This window comes from Glycine soja, chromosome 20 (assembly GCF_004193775.1).
Source record: "Glycine soja cultivar W05 chromosome 20, ASM419377v2, whole genome shotgun sequence".
NCBI lineage: Eukaryota > Viridiplantae > Streptophyta > Magnoliopsida > Fabales > Fabaceae > Glycine > Glycine soja.
In genome coordinates, this window is record NC_041021.1 from 12004756 (window position 1) to 12025287 (window position 20532).

The window sequence follows — 20532 nt, forward strand, 5'->3', positions numbered from 1 at the left end:
CATCTTAGTCTCCTGTCTTCATTTTTAAGCCTGGTAATCGATTACCCACCCTTGGTAATCGATTACCAGAGGCCATATCCCATATATCAATCAAAGTTCACAGCTGGCCAGCCACCACACAAGCCTCCTTGCTTTGTGGTCTTTGTTCCTTTTATCTGTTGACTGCCAGGAGCTCACCTGCTTAGGTACATCACAGGTTCTCACTGACTGACTATGCCCGGGTTGGGTCGGGATTGGTCAAGCTTGGTTTTGGGCAATAGCACCCCACCTGACGTCCCCAAGGTCTCCTGACCCCCGCGACATATCTCCAGGTACCACTCTGTGGTCAACGAATAAAAGCAGTAAGTTTCACCCTTCTACACTTCCTCATTTAAAGCTTGTAGGATTATGGGGTACCCATCACAAGTGGTACTAGGTGGCGGTCCGGCGATGGTGCAAAACAAGTTCTCCACATCCATAAATCACGTACAAACCCACCATCCCCTGTTGCCCACCTCCAACTGAGCTCACGTACTCCCACGTAGCCCTTATCCTTGTTCCTCTCAACGCCGAGTCCCCATCAATCCTCCCAAGCTTCCACAACATCCAAGTAATTCAACATCCACTAATCACAAACTAACGAAACCAAGCAAAACAGGGCAAAGGCAGAAAACTCTGCCCAAAACTCAAACCAAAAATCACAGCTTTTTCTCACTTAAAGACACCAGTAACATTTCCTTCGTTCCAATTCGTTCACTGTTGGATCGACTGGAAAATTTTACTGGAAGTCCCTAGTACATAAGTCTACATTTTGACCGTTGGGATCTGCTAGCAAATATTCAGAACCCCATATGTACTACCCTTTTCACAATCAGCCAAACACAAGCATTATTCTGCACTTATACAAAATTCTGCTGCACATTTCAACAACAAATTCTGCATAAAGTGCAAATTTCGAAAACCACTCTTGCCTTCATCCAATTTTGCCCAAATCGAATCCTACAAGTCCCAAATCATGTATCAATCATGTCTAATCCAAGGACAAGCTTCAGACTAAAGCAACACAAAATCTAGGTATCCAAAACCCCTCAATTTAATGGATTTTCAAGGTTTGAGAAGTGAAATTGAGAATGGGGTAAATTTGGAGCAAACTCTCACCTCACACAAGTCTATAACATCAATTTAACTTGTTCAAACTGGATTTACACCTAAAATTTCACCGAACCAAAATTTGACTCCTCAACACCCAATTTTACCCTAGAAATGACTCTTTGTTCACTTTGGTCATTTGTTTTTCTCTCTAGCACAGCCCAAGCTTTCTCATAAGTCCTAAATGACATTTCAAACTAGGATTAACTCACTTTAACCTCCAAATACCACTAAATCTAGATTTGGCCTTCCAACTCTCAAAGACTCACTCTTTTTCCACTCATAACACCATATTCTCACTTTCTAACCCTAGGTTAACTCTGCCCTTCATCCCTAGCAGTTTTCCATAAGCAATTTCAGCACACCAACATCAAAAGCATCAACATAAAACTCTAAAACTGAATGGGTAAGCTTAACTCACTCAAACATAACAAGTTTAGCATGCTTTCGTCAAATCCCTTCACAAATAACTATCACAAAGCAGTAACCAAGCAAAACTGCCCATCATATCTCCCAAAGCCCTATACCCTCGAAAATCAAGTGAGAAAGAAGTCTACCCAAACCTGAAATTTCGAGGTCCCACACGTAGAGATTCGCTTCACGACTCCGAAAATGCCTACCTTTTGCGATTTGGAGCAAAAATGATGACCAAAGGTTGGAGCTTTGTTGGAGCTTCAATGGAGGATGAGAGGGGAGAAGAAAGCTACGAGAGAGAGATGGAGAGAGCTTCTGAAATTTTTGGGGTTGAGTGAGGAGAGAGAGAGTTGCTTTTTGGTTTTAAAAAAACTTTTCTCTTTTCCTATTATTTTATTTAAGCTATGTCACATGTCTCCATTTGAGTGGAGCAAAAAGGGCCCACTTTTTCCTCTTGATGTGAGTCATACTCAGTCACAAAAAGGGAAAAATCTGACCTTTGCAACGCTAAAAAAAAATCATGCCTCGGTTTGCGTGCCATTTCTTTGGTTCCCGTTCCTCGCGTTCCTCTGCGTCCGTCGGGGCCAGTTTTCGAAAGTAGGTAATATATATATCAAAACGCTCAGAATGAAACCCCGAGCGGGGTTCAGAGGTTGGTTTTGTTAAATTTTAAGTGGCACGCAAAACGATGATTTTTAGACTAATAAATTGAGAATTAACCTATAACCTTCCAGTTATGGATTTCTCTTCCTTATTCAGCCTAACCCACATATCTTGCTCCCACTATTCCTTCTTCTACCAGGAACATGTATGCTTGTACACTGAATAATACTTATATATATATAATCATTCAAAATGCATCGTTTACAAAAATTCCGGGTAGAATTTCCAAAATAGTGTCCCACTTCCACTGGGGTATCTCTAAGGGTTGTAACTTCCCTGAAGGTTTCTGATGTTCTATCTTAGCCTTCTGACAGACTAGGTATGCATACACAAACTCACTAACCTCTCTCTTCATGTTGGGCCACCAAAACATCGTCTTTAAATCATGATACATCTTGGTAGCACCAGGATGGATGCTCAAATTACTCCTATGTCCTTCCTCTAAGATCATCTTCCTAAGTTCAGGCACATTCGAAACACAAATCCTATCTCGAAGTTTCAAAACTCCATCTGATCCAACATTGAAACTACTATCCCTTCCTGACTCTATAGCCTCTAACTGAGTCCTTAGAAAAGGATCAATCTTCTGACCTTACCTGATATCACCTAGTAACTCACTAGTGATCCTCAAAGTTCCTAATCTTACACTATTAGGAGTTACCTCACATGTAAGACTAAGGTCTCTAAACTGTTCCAGGAGATCCATCTCTCTAACCATCAAGGAAGACATATGTAGAGATTTCCTACTCAAGGCATCAGCCACTACATTGGCTTTACCGGGATGGTAGCTAAGCTCAAAATCATAATCCTTAAGAAACTCTAACCATCTCCTTTGTCTCATGCTCAGCTCCTTCTGACTAAACAAGTAATTAAGGCTCTTATGATCACTAAACACCTCGAACTTAGAGCCAAACATATAATGCCTCCACATCTTAAGGGCAAAAACTACAGCAGCCAACTCTAGGTCATGGGTGGGATAATTCCTCTCATGAGTCTTAAGCTGTCTAGAAGCATAGGCCACCACTTGGCCATTTTGCATCAACACTCCACCTAAACCCATCTTTGATGCATCACAATACACCTCAAAGGGTTCTCTCGGGTTAGGCAAAACTAGCACTGGAGCGGTCGTCAATCTTTCCTTAAGGGTCTGGAAACTATGCTCACATTGGGTATCCCACACAAAAGCTTGACCCTTACGAGTCTGTTTAGTTAAAGGTAAAGCCAACTTGGAGAAACCTTCTATGAATCTCCGGTAATATCCTGCTAAACCTAGAAAACTCTTAATCTCAAAAACAGACTTAGGACTCTCCCACTTAAGAACAACTTCTATCTTAGAGGGATCCACAGCTATACCCCCTTGAGATATCACATGCCCTAGGAAACTAACTTTCTCTAACCAGAACTCACACTTGGACAACTTAGCGTAGAGTTGTCGGTCCTTAAGGGTATGCAACACAATCCTCAAATGTTCTTCATGTTCCTCTCTAGTCTTGGAGTATACCAAAATATCATCTACAAATACTACCACAAAACTATCAAGGTAAGGGTGAAAAACTTTATTCATGTAGTCCATAAACACTCATGGAGCATTAGTCACACCAAATGGCATGACTAGATACTCATAGTGACCGTAACGGGTCCTAAAAGCAGTCTTTGGTATATCCTCAGACTTCACTCGGATCTGATGATAACCCGACCTAAGGTCTATCTTATTAAACACACAAGCTCCTACCAGCTGGTCCATAAGGTCATCTATTCTAGGCAAAGGGTACTTATTCTTAATCGTTACCTTATTCAACTGGCGGTAATCCACACACAACCTCATGATTCCATCTTTCTTCTTCACTAGCAACACTGGGGCTCCCCACGGAGATACACTAGGCCTAATAAGCTTCTTATCCAACAACTCCTCTAACTGTTTCTTAAGCTCAGCTAACTCTATAGGAGACATCCTATAAGGAGCTATGGATATGGGTCCAGCACCAGGTACTAAGTCTATGGAAAACTCTATCTCTCTCTCAGGTGGCAGACCAGATATATCCTTAGGAAACACTTCCGGAAATTCTCTAACAACAGGGAGGTCACACGTAGAAACCTTTGTCTCTACTTCTAGGCTAGACAAGATCATGTATACTTGAGCATCTTCCTTTAAAGATGTCACAACTTGGTTGGCAGAGATAAACATCATATCCTTACTCACTCCAGAATCATCAAAGACCACACTTTTATCAAAACAGTTCAACAAGACATGGTTGGAAGATAACCAGTCCATACCAAGAATAACATCAATCTGGCTCAAAGGCAAACAAATCAAATCAATCAAGAATATCCTACCAGAAATCTCCACAGAACAATTCAAACACACATAAGAAGTTAACACAGAACCACTAGTAGGGGTCTCTACTACTAGATCTTTATTTAAAGAAGACACAGAAAGCTTAAGTTTTTCTACACACAAACAAGATATAAAGGAATGGGTGGCATCAGAATCAAACAACACAAGCAAAGGAATCCCATTTATTTAAAGAGATATTACAAACTATTTCCCCAATTAAAATTCTATTTCACTTTCTATTCAAGTTACAAATTCCCTTAATAATGAACTTCTTAAATATTGATTCAAATAGAACAATTTGAATATAAATATAAAACAATAATAAATAAAGGAGTTTAAGGGAAGAGAAAGTGCAAACTCAGATTTATATTGGTTCGGCCACACCCTTGTGCCTACGTCCAGTCCCCAAGCAACCCGCTTGAGAGTTCCACTATCTTGTAAATTCCTTTTACAAGTTCTAAACACACAAGGACAATCCTTCCTTTGTGTTTAGAATTCTTTTACAACAAGAGACCCTCGGTCTCTTAATCCCTTAGAGAATTAGAAAGAGAAGAAGAATGAATCTCTCTTGAAAGAGATAGATTTTACAATCTAAGCACTCAAATGATTCCTTAATGAATTGCAATTGAATTGGCCAAGGAATTCTTAAGAGGATAAAACGATTTTGCTTTTTGAGAGAATAAACACTTGTTATTATGAAAAACTCTCAGCAAATTCGTGTTCTAAGTCACATATATATAGACCATTGGTGGTCATGTAAAAGCCTTTTGAGAAGTTGTGACTCTTAGAAATATTTTTCTAAAAATCTTGTCTGGTAATCGATTACAGGATTTGTGTAATCGATTAAAGCTTTCAAAATTTGAATTAAAACGTTCATTAACTGCTGGTAATCGATTACCAATATTGTGTAATCGATTACACAGTCTAAAATTTGAATTCAAATATTTTGTAGCTATTGTAAAGCATTTTTGGCCACTGGTAATCGATTACATCCTCTGGTAATCGATTACCAGAGAGTAAATCTCTTGAAAAACACTTTTTAACTTAAATTACTTGGCCAAACCTTTTGCTAAATCAATTAGGAATTCCCTTCCTAAAATACTAGTGATCATCTTGATGTTGTGGCGTGTATTCTTGAATCTTTGTCTTGAATTTAATCTTGAAAAGCCCATTTGCATCATTTACACCAAATCATCATGATCATCATCAAAACACCAAAGGAATTTTCTTCTATAGGGCCTCCACCATTTTGCTCTTTCTTGGGTCGTGAACAATCTCTCTGAGTGTGTCCTTTTTGTCCACAATTAAAACATGTTACGCCTATATCGGGACAATTCGAGGAGATGTGCCCTGGCTTACCACACTTGTAACAAATGATATGAGTGGAGAACGTATTGGGATTGCTACCGCTACCACCTGCAAATCCCCTAGCAGCAGTCCTCTGATTGCCATGGCGGTTACCATATTGCTTAAGAGGAGTCGAATATGGTTTTCCTCGATGTTGAGGCCCATTCTTTTTGTTCCTCATTGGACTTGTACTCCTATAATAGGTCGCCCTGTCTCGGGAGTCTTCATCCCAAATCCGACACATATTAACCAAAAGTGGGAACTGACGAACACCTTGGTAATTCACAGCTTGCTTCACTTCAGGTCGTAAGCCATTCAGAAACTTTACACACTTGGAACTCTCACCATCTCTCCCTTGATAATGGGGAAAGTACCTCACCAGCTCCTCAAACTTGGCCGCATATTCAGCCACAGTCATACTTCCTTGCTTAAGCTCCAAGAACTCCATCTCCTTCTTGTTCCTAACATCCTCGGGAAAGTATTTCTCCAAAAACACTCTCTTGAAGACATCCCAGGTCACATCTTGACCTTCAGCCTCTAGGCATTGGCGAGTATTCTCCCACCAATACTCAGCCTCTTCCACTAGAGTATATGTACCAAAAGCAACCTTTTGCCTCTCTGAACATGCCATAACTCGGAAAATTTTCTCAATTTCCCTTATCCAGTTCTGAGCACCATCAGGGTTGTATCCTCCATTAAAAGAAGGAGGGTTGTTTCGTTGGAAGCGATCCAACCCCTGGTACTCAACAGCTCCACCAACTTCTCCTCTATTCGGATTCCCTATAGCTCGAGCTAAGGCTTGAAGGGCATCCACTATCGCACGATCATTCCGTCCATCCATCACTCCCTATACACACCAGGGAGTTAGACATGGAAGGAATACACACAAACAAAGAACCACACAACAATCACAACCATTACAAATTCCTACTCAGTTACTCTTGAGAGTTGATGCCTCAAGACATTAACACTTACTTTCCATCATTTGCATTTTCTGATCGCTTGCCATATCATTCCATTGCCCTTCACAAATTATACAGGTGGCCAGTCTGATAATTCGTGACCCGACATTGAAATTCATGGTATAGCAGACATCAGAAAAACAAATTCAATATGACTACAAAAATCAAATCACTATAGCTCATTAAAACATAACTAGTAGTAAGTGCTAATAGCAAACAACGAACATCAAACATCAGCAAACAACCAACACCAAGCATTCAACAAAACAACCAGAGAATGCACAGAAAAACATAGCAGACTCACAACTCACTGGCCGAAAGGTTCGACCTGCTTTGATACCACTAAATGTAACGACCCGCCTCGTCGCTATCGTATCCAGACTCTAATATTAGATAATTTCAATTTTTATAAAAAGAACTCCCTTAATTTTTGCTTATGAAAATAGAAGTGATTTTGTCACAACATAAATTCATCCAACAATATGTCATTACTTAAGTGAATATGCATAATTACATAGAAACAATAATTCGGTACATGTCATACACATAACGAAAATTAAATATGTTCATATATATAATTAAAATTCCAGTTTTACATCTTTAACTCAACAAACTAAAACTTAAAAACCAACTACGGGGGAGTTGATTACAAAACACAACTCTCTCCCAAAATAACGCCAACGTCATTACGTCGGCTCAACGGCTCCTCACCAGAATCTTACTCCCTACACCCTGCCACTGTCATTCTGCTCCCATGAACAAGGTTCGTGATCATCACATGTATCAACCACACGATACAAAATTGCAAGGGTGAGTTTATTATAAAAGAACCAATACCAATTCCAAATAACCACAATTAGCAAGGAACACATGCAAACATGATAAGCATACACAACAATCATTATTCAACACTCATATCCAACAAATATTCATCATTCACATCCAACAATTACTCATCATCCATCCATGGACCCAATCAAGACTGCACAGAATGATGCATGCACCTGACTCAACACTCAGATGCAATGTGGTACGTACCAACAACAACCTAATATCAGGAAATAGCCTAAGCGTGTCCACACGACACTCTCACTTAGGGAACTGTGCTGAGTTTGTCGAGACCACCCGGTTGTGCACGTAACAACCCCCCTCCCATAGGTGATCAGCTTGGGAGCCCAAAGGTGTTCCCTACCAGGTGACAACCCCTAGTACAAAGTACACTTGGCCACAGTTACTCTATTTCCTGTGTCGTATGAGTTATGATCACGGCCAAAAGTAAGTGCCAAAGACCATGGACCAATTAAAGCGCCTAAGCATCCCCTCAGAAATGCTTAGATTCTCTAACCACGCTAGTTACCCACGTCTGGGCCATCCGACAAGGTTAGTGCACTTTACCCCCCATGACATACACTTTATACGACGTATGATCGTGGCCAAAAGCTAGTGCCAAAGACCCTGAAAGGTTAGTGCACAGTGCCCCCCACGAACATACACAACATGCACATGCCAATGCATTTCCAACATCAATCAACAAATCATATTTCTATGTCATTCACAACATAAATATCATCTCATCTCAATGACTTTATCAACAACAACAACAACCTCGTTTCATATTCACATATTCATCAATAATAACAATTCATGTTGACATGGTCTTTATTAACAATGTAATCTCAAATCAATATCATCATAATTATCATTATCATCACATATCAATTAAAATCCTTAATAGCAACATCAACAACAATTCAAACAAACACAACAATAACATTTCCACACACACGGTCTTCAAACAACACATTTCAAACAACCAAAACAATATCATTCATCACAATACATACATATATATATATATATATATCGCATTCCATTAGTTAAAACGTAATTTTCTTTGAAGAAAAATCAGCATGCAACAGGGACAGGCAGATATCCTCATAGCTAGGTTCCCTGACCCTAACTATGGTGCTAAAATGGTAAATTTTATAATAAACTCCCCTTAACTATCATGAGCTACCCCACGGATTCCTCGTCGCGTCACTTGAAGATTCCTTTTTGTCCTTGCTTGTCGATTCCACACAAGCCTCTACCATGCCAAAACGAAGGAGACTTAGTATGAATTTCAGAAAACAAAGCTAGTAACGGTGCTCTGGGTCAAACACCCACATCACTACATGAAAGAGCTGAGAGCATTTCGGGTTTTACAAAGGAACGTCATTTGGAAATTTCAACCACGCCAATGTGACCGGGGTTCAGTGTAGGTTACGAAAATAACATGCATTTCATGAAAGGATAACGTTTACAAAGTCTCTTTCTCTAAGGTTTTTCAAAGGAAGCATAAGACATGCAATGGCGGTTCCAAAGTTAGAAAAGATGCAAAGACAAGATGGAACTAACAAGAAACAAGCATAGAACCATGGTTACCTCGAAAGAAAAGGAAAGGTCAGATTAGGGTTTTCGTTCTCTACCGAAACCACAAGCCAAGTTGGAAGATTCTGCTTCGGTTGAAGGGTTCCTCCGGTGTGGGTTTTCAATGGAGAACAATGATGGTTTGTGGTGGCTAATGGTGGCTGTGGGTGATGGAGAAAGTTCTTGGAACTTTAGAAATGGCTTTGGAAGAAAGAAAGAAGAAGAAATGACGTTTTTCCTAAGCTACACGAAAGCAAAGGCTGAAGTGCTTAAATAAGAAATGCTCTCGGGAACGGAAGCTTCGAGTACACTCCAGATATCTTCTCAAAGATCCCAACGGTCCGATCATGGACAAGTGTATTGTGAAGTTGCAGACCAAATTTCGAGACGATCCAACGGTTAACAAAGGCTAGGCAGCGTTTTTACCGAGGCAGCTTCATGTAGCTTTCTCTAGAAGCTTCATTAAGAGGCTTCCTCCAGAAGCTTCCTCGTGGCTTCTTTGAGAAGCTTTCTCAAGAGGCTTCTTTGAGAAGCTAGATCCTTATCTATCCCCACCCCTCTTTTAACTTAATTAACCTCCTTAAAAATAATTACGGATGAAAATAACGCAACAAATAATCAAACATCAAACATAATTACTAATAATATATATATATATATATATATATATATATATATATATATATATATATATATATATATATATATATATCAGGGTGTTATAGATCCATACACCTGCTTGATCAACCATCATCATAAATCATCCTTAGGAAGTGATGGGGAACAAGTATATCTCTACCACTGCCACAGTCCCATACTTGTGTACTCAAAACATCCACTAGGTACTCTAACACCAATATCAATTGTCAATCAAACATATAATCCCATGATGCATAATCAACCGAGCGAAATCCCCAAAAAAGATATACCTTCTGCTCCATCATAAGTTGTCTTTGCTTTATGGGGATGTACGAGCTAACATTATCAATCCTAGAATGTAAGGGGACGACTTACCAATTAGGACATGACACACTCGATGCCTTCCATCCCTTAGACCTCTTGCTCAAGCCACAGATATCAACTCTCGGTGTACCAAACTATAGCTTCTTGCACCACATCCAAAAAGCCTTTCACCTAACTTGGCTAATCCAAGTCTTCTATGCTCTAAGGTTCATACTCGTGGGTTAACCATAGAGATCAACACACAAGGGTTGTTCTCACCCTTTAACAATAACATATAAGGATATGGTACAGGAAACATCAACAATAATAATAAATATAATAAGGTTACACCATCAATGACATAATCATTATATCACATGCTTCATGCATCCTTATAACTATATTAAGATTCTTATCTTATATTACTATATCCTTAATATTCTTCTCTTAAACTAATTATAAGATCAACATAGTTATAATAATAATTTAATAACTTTCTTATTAAAATAAATTTATAAGAGTCATTCATATTTATATAATTACAAATAATTTGATAACTCAATTATATTTCATTTCTCTATGAGATAGAAATAATTTTTTTTATAAAATCACTTTTTATACTTTTGTGAATATATAAATACATGTGACACATATATAATAACATAGTAGTAATAATTTATTTCTATAATGTGGCAGTTGTTCTACCCAGGTTCCTTTAACCTCTTTTACTATTTTCCTTAATCCTTGTAGAATAATCTAATTTGGTACTTTGACTTGGTTGTTTGTTTGAGGATTCTCTATGGAGGTGAACCTTTGCTTGATGTTCAACCTTGATAACAATTGGCGGAATTGTCTACCAATGAGCTGAGTGTCGTTGTCGGTTACTATGATATTGAGAATCTTAAACCTCCAAATTATTTTCCTAAATACAAAGTTCTCAACATTTTTAGAGGTTATGGTGACAAGTGTTTCTACCTTGATCCATTTGGTGAAATAGTAGACCGCTACTACCATATATTTAACTTGTCTCGGAGCCCTTGGGAAGGGTCCTAGCATGTCAATCCTCCACCAAATAAATGTTCATGGAGATGCCAAGTTATGAAACTCGTTTGCTGGTGCATGCGGTATGTCGACACATTTTTGGTACATTTCATATCTTCACACATAGCTGATTGTGTCAGTTTCAATGGTCAACCAATAGTAACCAACTCTCAATATCTTTCTTGCTAGAGTTTTGTGGCAAGAATGTTGATCATATCATCCTTCATGTATTTCGACCATCACATATACTACCTCTGCCACTCTTAAGCATTTCAAAAGTGGTTAGTGAACCTTCTTTTGTAAAGCTTGTTATCTATTATACAAAATTTGGTAGCTCTTCTTTGTAGTTTCCGCCTTTCCTTTTGATCTTCTGGACTAATGTCATTTTGTATGTATTCTAAGATTGACGTCATCTAGTTTTCTTGCCTTTCTATCATCATGAAGAATCTTGGGGTATGTATCATTTGACATATAACACTTTTTATTTCTTTGTGCTCTTCAATATTAGATACCTTTGACAAAAGTCATCTCTTGCATTTTCTTCTCTTGGAATGTAGGTGAACTCCATATTTTTTAAATTTTTCTTTGATTACCCCAATTTTTTGATGTATTTTTGCAAGATTGGTTCTTTGACTTGGTATTCTCCATTCAATTGGTTGAGCAACAAGTTAGGTTCGTTGGACACTTTTAGCACTTGAACCTCTATGTTAGTTACTATTTCTAGACCTGTAAGGCACACCTCAAACTTTTTTTGGTTGTTTGTGAGTAGGAATGCTATTGTTAATGCTTGTTCAAGTAAAATTCCATGTGGGAATTCTAACAAGATTCCTGCCCTGTACCGTGTCCTACTAGATGATCCATCAACGAATAGAGTCCAAGGTAACTCCTCTAGTCTCTTTTTATCTTTGTTAGGTGTCATTTCACTATGAAGTCGACCAGACATTGGGCCTTGAGTGCTTGTCTAGGTTGATACTGCAAACTATATTCTGAAAACTCAATTGCCCACATCATCATTCTTCCTACTAAGTCAGGACGATCTAGTATCTGTATGATCGGTTGATGAGTCCTTACTATGATTGGATGTGCTTGAAAGTACAAACGTAATATCTGAGCTAAAAATTTGGCTAGAATTACTTTCTCAACTTTTGGGTATCGTAACTTGACATTTTGAAGTGCTCAAATTTTGAAGTTCACTGGTTTTTGAGACTTATCATTATCCTTGACTAATGTCGCATTGATTGCCTTCTCCACTATAGCCAAATATAGATACAATGTTTCTCCTGGGTTTGGCTTTGTCAATATTGGTTGAGTGGATAATGTTTCTTTAAATTATTCAAAGGTGGTTTTATATTCTTTCATTCAATTGAACATCTTGTTCTTTTTCAGAATGTTGAAGAAAGGTAAGGCTCTTTCAACTGACTAAGCAAAAAATATTGTCAATACTGCCAGTCGTTTGTTCAAATTTTGGATATCTTTGATGATGTTCAAAGTTTGCATTTCTAGTATAGCCTAACATTTATCGGGGTATAACTCGATCCTTCTTTTTGATAACATGGAACCTAAGAACTTGCTTGCGGACACCCTAAAAGCACATTTTTTAGGATTCAGGCGCATGTTGTACTTTCATAGTTGAGCAAAGGTTTCCGCCAAATCTACCATGTGTTGTTCTGGAATGTTGGTTTTGACTATCATGTCATCTACATAGACTTATAGGTCCTGACCTATCTACTTTTGAAAAACTCTGTTCATCATCCTCTTGTATTTAGCTTTAATGTTCTTTAATTCGAAAGACATTACCTTGTAGCAGTAGTATGCTCTTTTTATCATGAAGGTAATTTTTTCCTGATCATTAAGGTGCAATGGTATTTGATTGTACCCCGAATAAGAATCTATGAAACTTAGATATCGATAGCTAGAAGATTTATATACTAGTTTGTCTATGTCAGGAAACAGGTATGCATCCTTTGAACAATGCTTGTTTACTGGGACAACGTTGGCTAGCCAAGTCGTATACATGATCTCTTTAATGAACCCTACTTCATGTAACTACTTCACTTGTCTTTCAATCTCCTATAGTAGTTTGGGGGCCATTTTCCTGCTTCTTTGGCATACAGGTTTTAGTGATGGATTCACTACCAACTTGTGATAGAAAAGGTTTGGGTCTATGCCTGAAATATTTGTTAGTTTCCGTGAAAATAAATCGGCATTTTCTTTGAGAAAGAAGGATAAGACTTCCATAGTTTCACTATCCAAGTTCGCTCTTATGGACATCATTTGTTCCTCTTCCTTTCTGACTTAAAGTTTCTAAAAGATCCCTCTTGGTTCCAGTCTAGGTGCCCATGCTCCTTTGTTTACATCTTCTTTTCAATCCAGCTTAGTGAGCATTACCTCAAACTTCGTTTCAGCCATGGGTTCATAATCCATTTCATATGACTTGTCTAAGTTTTTTTTTGTTTTTAAGGACTCCTAGTAACACTCACGGGCTTTCTTCTGATCTCCTTTCAATGCTATGACTTGCATTTCATCACTAAGAAATTTCATATCCAGGTGAACCGTTGAAATCATGACCCTTAATGTATTTAAGGTCTGTCTACCCAATATGGCATTGATAAATGACTGCAGATTCACCACGATGAACATGAAGATGATTGTTATGGTTACTAGTGCCTTCCCAAAGGTTACATGCAACTTTACGTATCCTATTAGATTTATATGGTGACCAGAGAAACCTATGAGGTCCTCGTATTAGAGGAATAACTCCGATTGTGGGATCTTAAGATTCCTAAAAAAGTTATAAAACATTATATTCGTAGACCTACCTGTGTCGACCAATAACCAATGTACCTGCTTGTTTATAAAAGCCTTCACTAATTTGGGGATCATCGTGGTTTGGAATGATTAATGTGTCCATGTCTTTGTTGTCAAAGATCAATGGTAGAGGACTTATTTTAATCAAATTCATAGTCTCTCTTGCCATGCGTTGTGGTAAGGATTTCTCTCACGTGTCTTTTCTGAGCATTATTTAAGGGACCCCACCCGATGAACCCTTCTGCTATGGCATATATCACCTTGTGCTCTCATAGATGGGAGTTTGGTCTTATCTCAGGAGAATCTAGGTTATGTTTCAACTCATATCCATCACAATGTACAATTTACACGTGATTTTCTGCTTATCTCTCTTGTTGAGTCCAAAACACTTGGTGTTATAATTATGACAAACCTTCTAAACACAAATCATAAGTCTTCTAAGTTTATGCCTACTGATGAGTTTGCTTAAGTGTATTAAAAAAAGACAAGTTATATAAAGAAAAACAACTGATGTAAACTCAGGGATGTCATGAGTTAGTCAGAAAGGATGATTAGCTTGAAAAGTCAACAGAAGACTCAAAGTGTGATTGATTGTGTACTGCAATGAAGAAATTAACTTGCTCACTGGATTAAGTGACAAACTTCAAGCCATGATAATTAACCAACAACTAAAGGATAAGAAAAATATTGCAAGCATGAAGATCTGGACAATGGACATGACATGAAGAATAACATTGTTGCAACAGACTCAATGGAATTTCATCAAAATGATGAGTTCATCCTGGACTTTGTATCTGGAGTTCCATAAATGAAATTGATATGTTCTTGGTGGATATGGAAAGTTTGAAGAAAGATCTTCAAATTTCATGAACAAGTCATGGTCTGATACAACCTGGGTCATTGACAAAATTGAGCCTAAAGTTGCAAACAATGGTTTGCCTAGACAACTTGATATATGCGCAATACTTTGAAGACTGCTTGAGCTACAAAAGTTAATTTGAGATTATCTTAGTGGCTATGGAAATCTAAGAGAAAGATCTACATCTTTCATGCATAAATCATAGGCTAATAAGGCTTGGATCTTGGAAGAAATTGATCATGAAGTTAGAGATGTCATTATGTCCTCACAATATAACACAATTGTGATGTTTTAAAGATTGTTTATGCTATAGTGGTTCAAATGACATGATACCAGTTCCTAAATGTCAAGGATAGAATTATCTACAACTCTCTTGAAGAAATTGAAATCCAATTTGGCCATTCAAAGGGTCAAAGAATTAAAAAATAGTAGCAAGCATAACATGCTACAACAAGCTCACACCAGAATGTTTGGAACACAAGTTTGTCATGCCATCTCATCAAAATATTTCTATAAGAAGGACATTTAGTGGAATTCCACCTATGTTAGAGAACTCTCTAGAAGGTGAACATCATATACATGAAAGCTATTTAAGCTAATAGATATATAAATGATACATATAGAAAGAGCAAAACATAGCAAATGTTCTAATGAGTTCAGAACAAGCTTAGAATGGAAGTCTCAATTATACTTTCAAGTGAGAAGCTTAAGAAGATTTGAAAGAAGCCCATCTTTTGATGAATTCAGTGCTTCCTTTGAAGATCTCAATCTTACCCTGTTGCAAAAACTTCAAGAAGGCCTTACATATAAAATTTATCAAAGGCTACAATGAACAAACCACTTTAAACTGAAGCTGCATTAGAGTCTACATTATAATGGTGAAGACATGAATCTGACTCTACGAACATCATAATGGTTTAGAATGACTCAAAATCACTTGAAAAACATTAGAATAACTTTCCATATGCTTTGGGTATCTAATCGATTCATGCGTAACCAAAAGATGTGTACTACCATACACAGAAAAATGACTAAAGAAAGACACAATCAGATCAATATTTTCCACAAAAACCCTTGTTGTGTTAGAGATAGGTGGAGCATCAACATGAGCAACATGGAACATAAAGAACAACCTTAGGCTAAAGCTTGAAGTTCAAGGACAGTTGGTATGAGATTAAGATGTTTTGGCTTTTTACATGCCTAACTTCTTTGAGTGGAATTTGTATTGGTTGTTAACTTGATTGTTGCATCTTAGTACATTTCATATTGGTTTTTCATGTGCATCGTCATAGTGTGTGTGAAGGAAATTTCCTAAGTTAGGAATTTTTTTTAGAGGCAAAAACTCTCTATTTTAATCGATTACAGAGTAGTCGTAATGGATTACGACAAGCTCTGAAGCTTGAAGAGTTAAAGTCTCGTATCGGATTTATGAATGTATGAATACATGAATTTTGATGATGCCAAAGAAGAATCAAACAAGGCCGCTTTAAAGGATAAGCATTTGCTTCAAGATTAATTCAAGAATGCTTCAACAAACAAAGCCTTGTTTCAAGATTCACTAAAGATAAGCCTTGCCTCAAAACCAAGGGTTTCAAAGTCATGAAAGACTCTAGTAATCGATTACCAGAAGGGAAGAATGAAAAAGAGTTGTTGAAAAGGGTTTTGAATTTGAATTTTGAACATGTAATCTATTACCATATGTTTATAATCGATTACCGGCAACAGAACTTTGGAAATTCAAATTCAAAAGTCATAACCCTTCAAATTATAACTATGTAATCGATTTCATAAACATTGTAATCGATTACCAGTGGAGAGTTTTCAGAAAATCTACCAACAATCACATCTTTTGATTGGATTTGTGAATGGCCATCAAAGGCCTATAAATAGGTGACTTGAGCACGAATTTTGATGAGAGAGTTTTGCTTGTTCAAAATTTTTTATCCTCTCAAAAGGAAATGAGAGATTCCAAGAGAACTTCATTGCCAAATGCTCTCTCAAAAGAAACTCTTGGGCAAACACTTGCAAATCCAAGAGAGAATTCTTCTTTCTTTCTTCTCATTCAAAGAGATTGATTAAGGGACTGAGGCTATCTTAAGTTGTAAGGATTCCTGAACACAAGGGATGGGTTATCCCTGTTGTCGCAACCTACCCTTCGGCGGGAGGGCGAAGCGAGACTCATGGGTGCGTCTTCCAAGAAAGGAAAATGCGCGGAGTCGCCACCAACGTTTATTCGAGGAAAACGTCGAAAAAAACGGAAAAAAGGTGTGGTCTACGAACTTTAAGTGTGAAAGGCTCGAGAGTTGTATTTATGCACGGGGAAGGTATTAGCACCCCACGCGTCCGTCACAAGGGACGACAGCCTTTAATCAAGTGTGCAAATATGACTTCAATTTGTTTTATTTCCCTTTTACTTTTTTATGTCTTTTTATGCCTTTTTGTATTTTTATCTTTTTGTGGTCGACAAGGGTGTTTCCCTTGCTCCTACGTATTCCTCAATTGTGGTAAGGAAATCAGACCTACGTAGTTCTTCGAGAACTAAACGTTGGTTAAGTTGTTTTTATCCTTTTTTGCAAGGTATATTGTGACCAAACAAAAAGTCGTTTAAGGCGTTGGACCATTTAAACGATCTTTTGATTCTTTTGAAAGGAGACAAAACATTAAGGCATTGGACCATTAATGATCTCTTGTTTTTTTTTAAAGAGATGACAAGGTTATGTGTTGATTCTAGACTTTCAAAAGTCCACGTTTAACCAATAAATGCAAAAAGGACCATTCAAGGCGTTGGACCTTGAAATGGTTTTTAGGTGATTTTTAATGACAAAGCTAGATTTGTGAATTGATTTTAGCCTTAGTTTTACTTTGGTTATTAGTCAATTCAATTAAGAAAAATCTCAAAGAAAAGCGTCCAATTGATTTTTTTTTATTATTTTATTCAAAGATATTTTTGATTATTTTATTATTATTTTGCCTCTTTTTGGTTTTAAACGTGGTTACGTCGTGAAAGATCGATTGGATTTTATTCTAACAGAGATTAAAAGATATTACAACTCAAATGATCGGTGGAAATTCTTTTTATTTTTTATTAGGCGAGAAAACAGGTTAATTAAATGGTTAAAGCACGTCAAAAGGGGGTACGGAAAGCAAACGAAATAAAAATAAAAGCATGCGAAACAAGTGGGGACCACTAAGGGCACATAGAATGAATTGAAAGGTTCGATTTTCGGAACTTACCGATTGAAGACCGAAGAACGACGAAGAACGAACGAAGAACGATGAAGAACGGTGGAAAATCTTCACGAAATCGCTCACGGAAATGTCTCAGAAGCGTTACGGAAGCGCCTTGACTTGGATTTTCTTCACGCAAACAATTTCTCTCACTAATTTCAAGTGAATCCTAAATACAAGGAGGGTTGAACGAATTTGCTCTGCCCTCTTTCCCCTATTTATAGGGGAAGAGAGGGAGGTGGTTGCTGCCTAGCTCGCCCAGGCGAGCTGGGTTGCTTCCACCAGAAGGCACCGCCTTCTGTTGGAACACCCTGGAAGGTCCAAGTGGGTCTGGTTGCTATTTGCACACCGCTTTTTACTAAATACACCCCCTTTTGCTTTTTTTTTGCTTATTCTTTTTCCGTAACGTTATAGAACTTTACAGATTATATAACGATACTCGTTTTCTTTCCGTAATGTCGCAAAACTTTACGGATTACGCAACCATCCCCTCTTTGACTTCTGGAATGTTACGGAACTTTACGGATTGTGCAACAATGCTTCCTTTCGACTTCCAGCTTGTTGCGAAACTTCACGGATTGCCTAACGATGGGTGTTAAGTACCTCGAAGCGGTCAAGCGAAGGTTGCATGCCACCAAAAAAATGGTCCCCGGACAAAATTAGGGTATGACACCTGTGTGGTTCAGACTTTGTAAACGAATTTTTACAAAGGGAGTGGATAATCTCAAGTGGGTTTCTTGAGTACTGGACGTAGGCATGGACTTTGCCGAACCAGTATAAAAACTGCGTTTGCATTTCTCTCTTCCCTTATCTCATTTATTTTGTTGCAATCAATTTTTTCTTTCTTGTTTAAAGAACATTATTAAATTGATTGTTGCTTCTTCTGCATTCTAAGCCTATCCTTATTGAGGCCGCTGGTCTAACAAGTGGTATCAGAGCAAGGTTCTTGTCTAAAGTCTAAAAACTTCAAGAATAGATATGGTCTCATCCAACTTTCCATTTTCTGAGGGAAATTCTATCAATAGGATCTTATGTTCAATGGTGAGGGTTATCATTATTGGAAAACCCGAATACAGATCTTTAAAGAAGCCATAGATTTAAAGATATGGGAAGCCATTGAATTGGATTCCTTTATTCATACAATGGTAGAGAGAAATGCAACTACATAAAAAACTAGAGAAGAAAGAAGATGATGATGAAAGAAGAAAGAAGAAGTTTCCTCCTTAGCCCCAAAATGCTGAATGCGATCAATCTGGGCACATGAGATTTAATTGTCCTGTCTTCAAAAGAGGAATGAAAAATCTTACAAGAGGAATTTCAAAGAGAAGAAAGAAAAGAAAGGATGCATCACTTGGGAAGATAATGTCATAAATTCTTCAAGTGATTCAGAGAATAAAATCATAAGTCTAGGTATCATGATGAAAGACTATGAAAACGGAGAAGAGCAAAGTCGCTACATTGATAGCAATTTCTCCATACACATGGCATGCATAAAAGTTTATTCATATTTCTCCCCAAGATAAGTGGATATGTGATTTATGAAGACAACAAACAAAGGCCACATTTCACCCCAAGAAAAGTGAATCTCAAGAAAAGCGAATATATGATTTATGGAGACAACAAAGGCCACTTGATCAACAAGCCCAACAAGTGATATCAAATGATACCAACAGGTCACTTGTCTTTGATTGATTACTTTTGATGTTTGTTTTCTACTTGAGTTTAGATTGTCTTCGATGATTGTGATTGAATTTTGATTGACTGTGTTTGATGATTGATTGATTGTGTTTTTGATTGATGTGTTTGTTTTTGCTTGATTGATATTCAATGTTTGTTAGTTTGACTGATTGATCATATTTTATATTTGATTAATTGTGCTTGATGTTTGTTTTTGCTTGATTGATATTCAATGTTTGTTAGTTTTACTGATTGATTATATTTTATATTTGATTAATTGTGCTTGAAGATTGTTTTTGATTGAGTTTTGATTGTCTTTGATAATTGTTTTTTATTGTGTTTTGATTATTGCTTTTGATTGAGTGTTTGATTCATTATGTTTGATTGTATTTGATGATTGTCTTTGATGTTTGTTCCTGATTGAGTTTTTGATTGTTTTTAAAGAATCTAATAAACTTTTCAAATTAATTTCATTTTTTAAGAAAACTATTTCAAATTTAGATAAGGAAATTTTGAAATTGAAATTTGAAATTTGAATTTGAAAATTGAAATTTGAAAAGTTAAATTTGAAAATTGAAATTTGAAATTAAAATTTGGAAGTTGGAAGTTGGAAGTAGAAGTTATTGGAAGTTGAAAGTTGAAAATGGAAGTTGGAAGTTGGAAATGGAAGTTATTGGAAGTTGAAAGATTAAAATGGAAGTTGGAAGGGGAAGTTACTA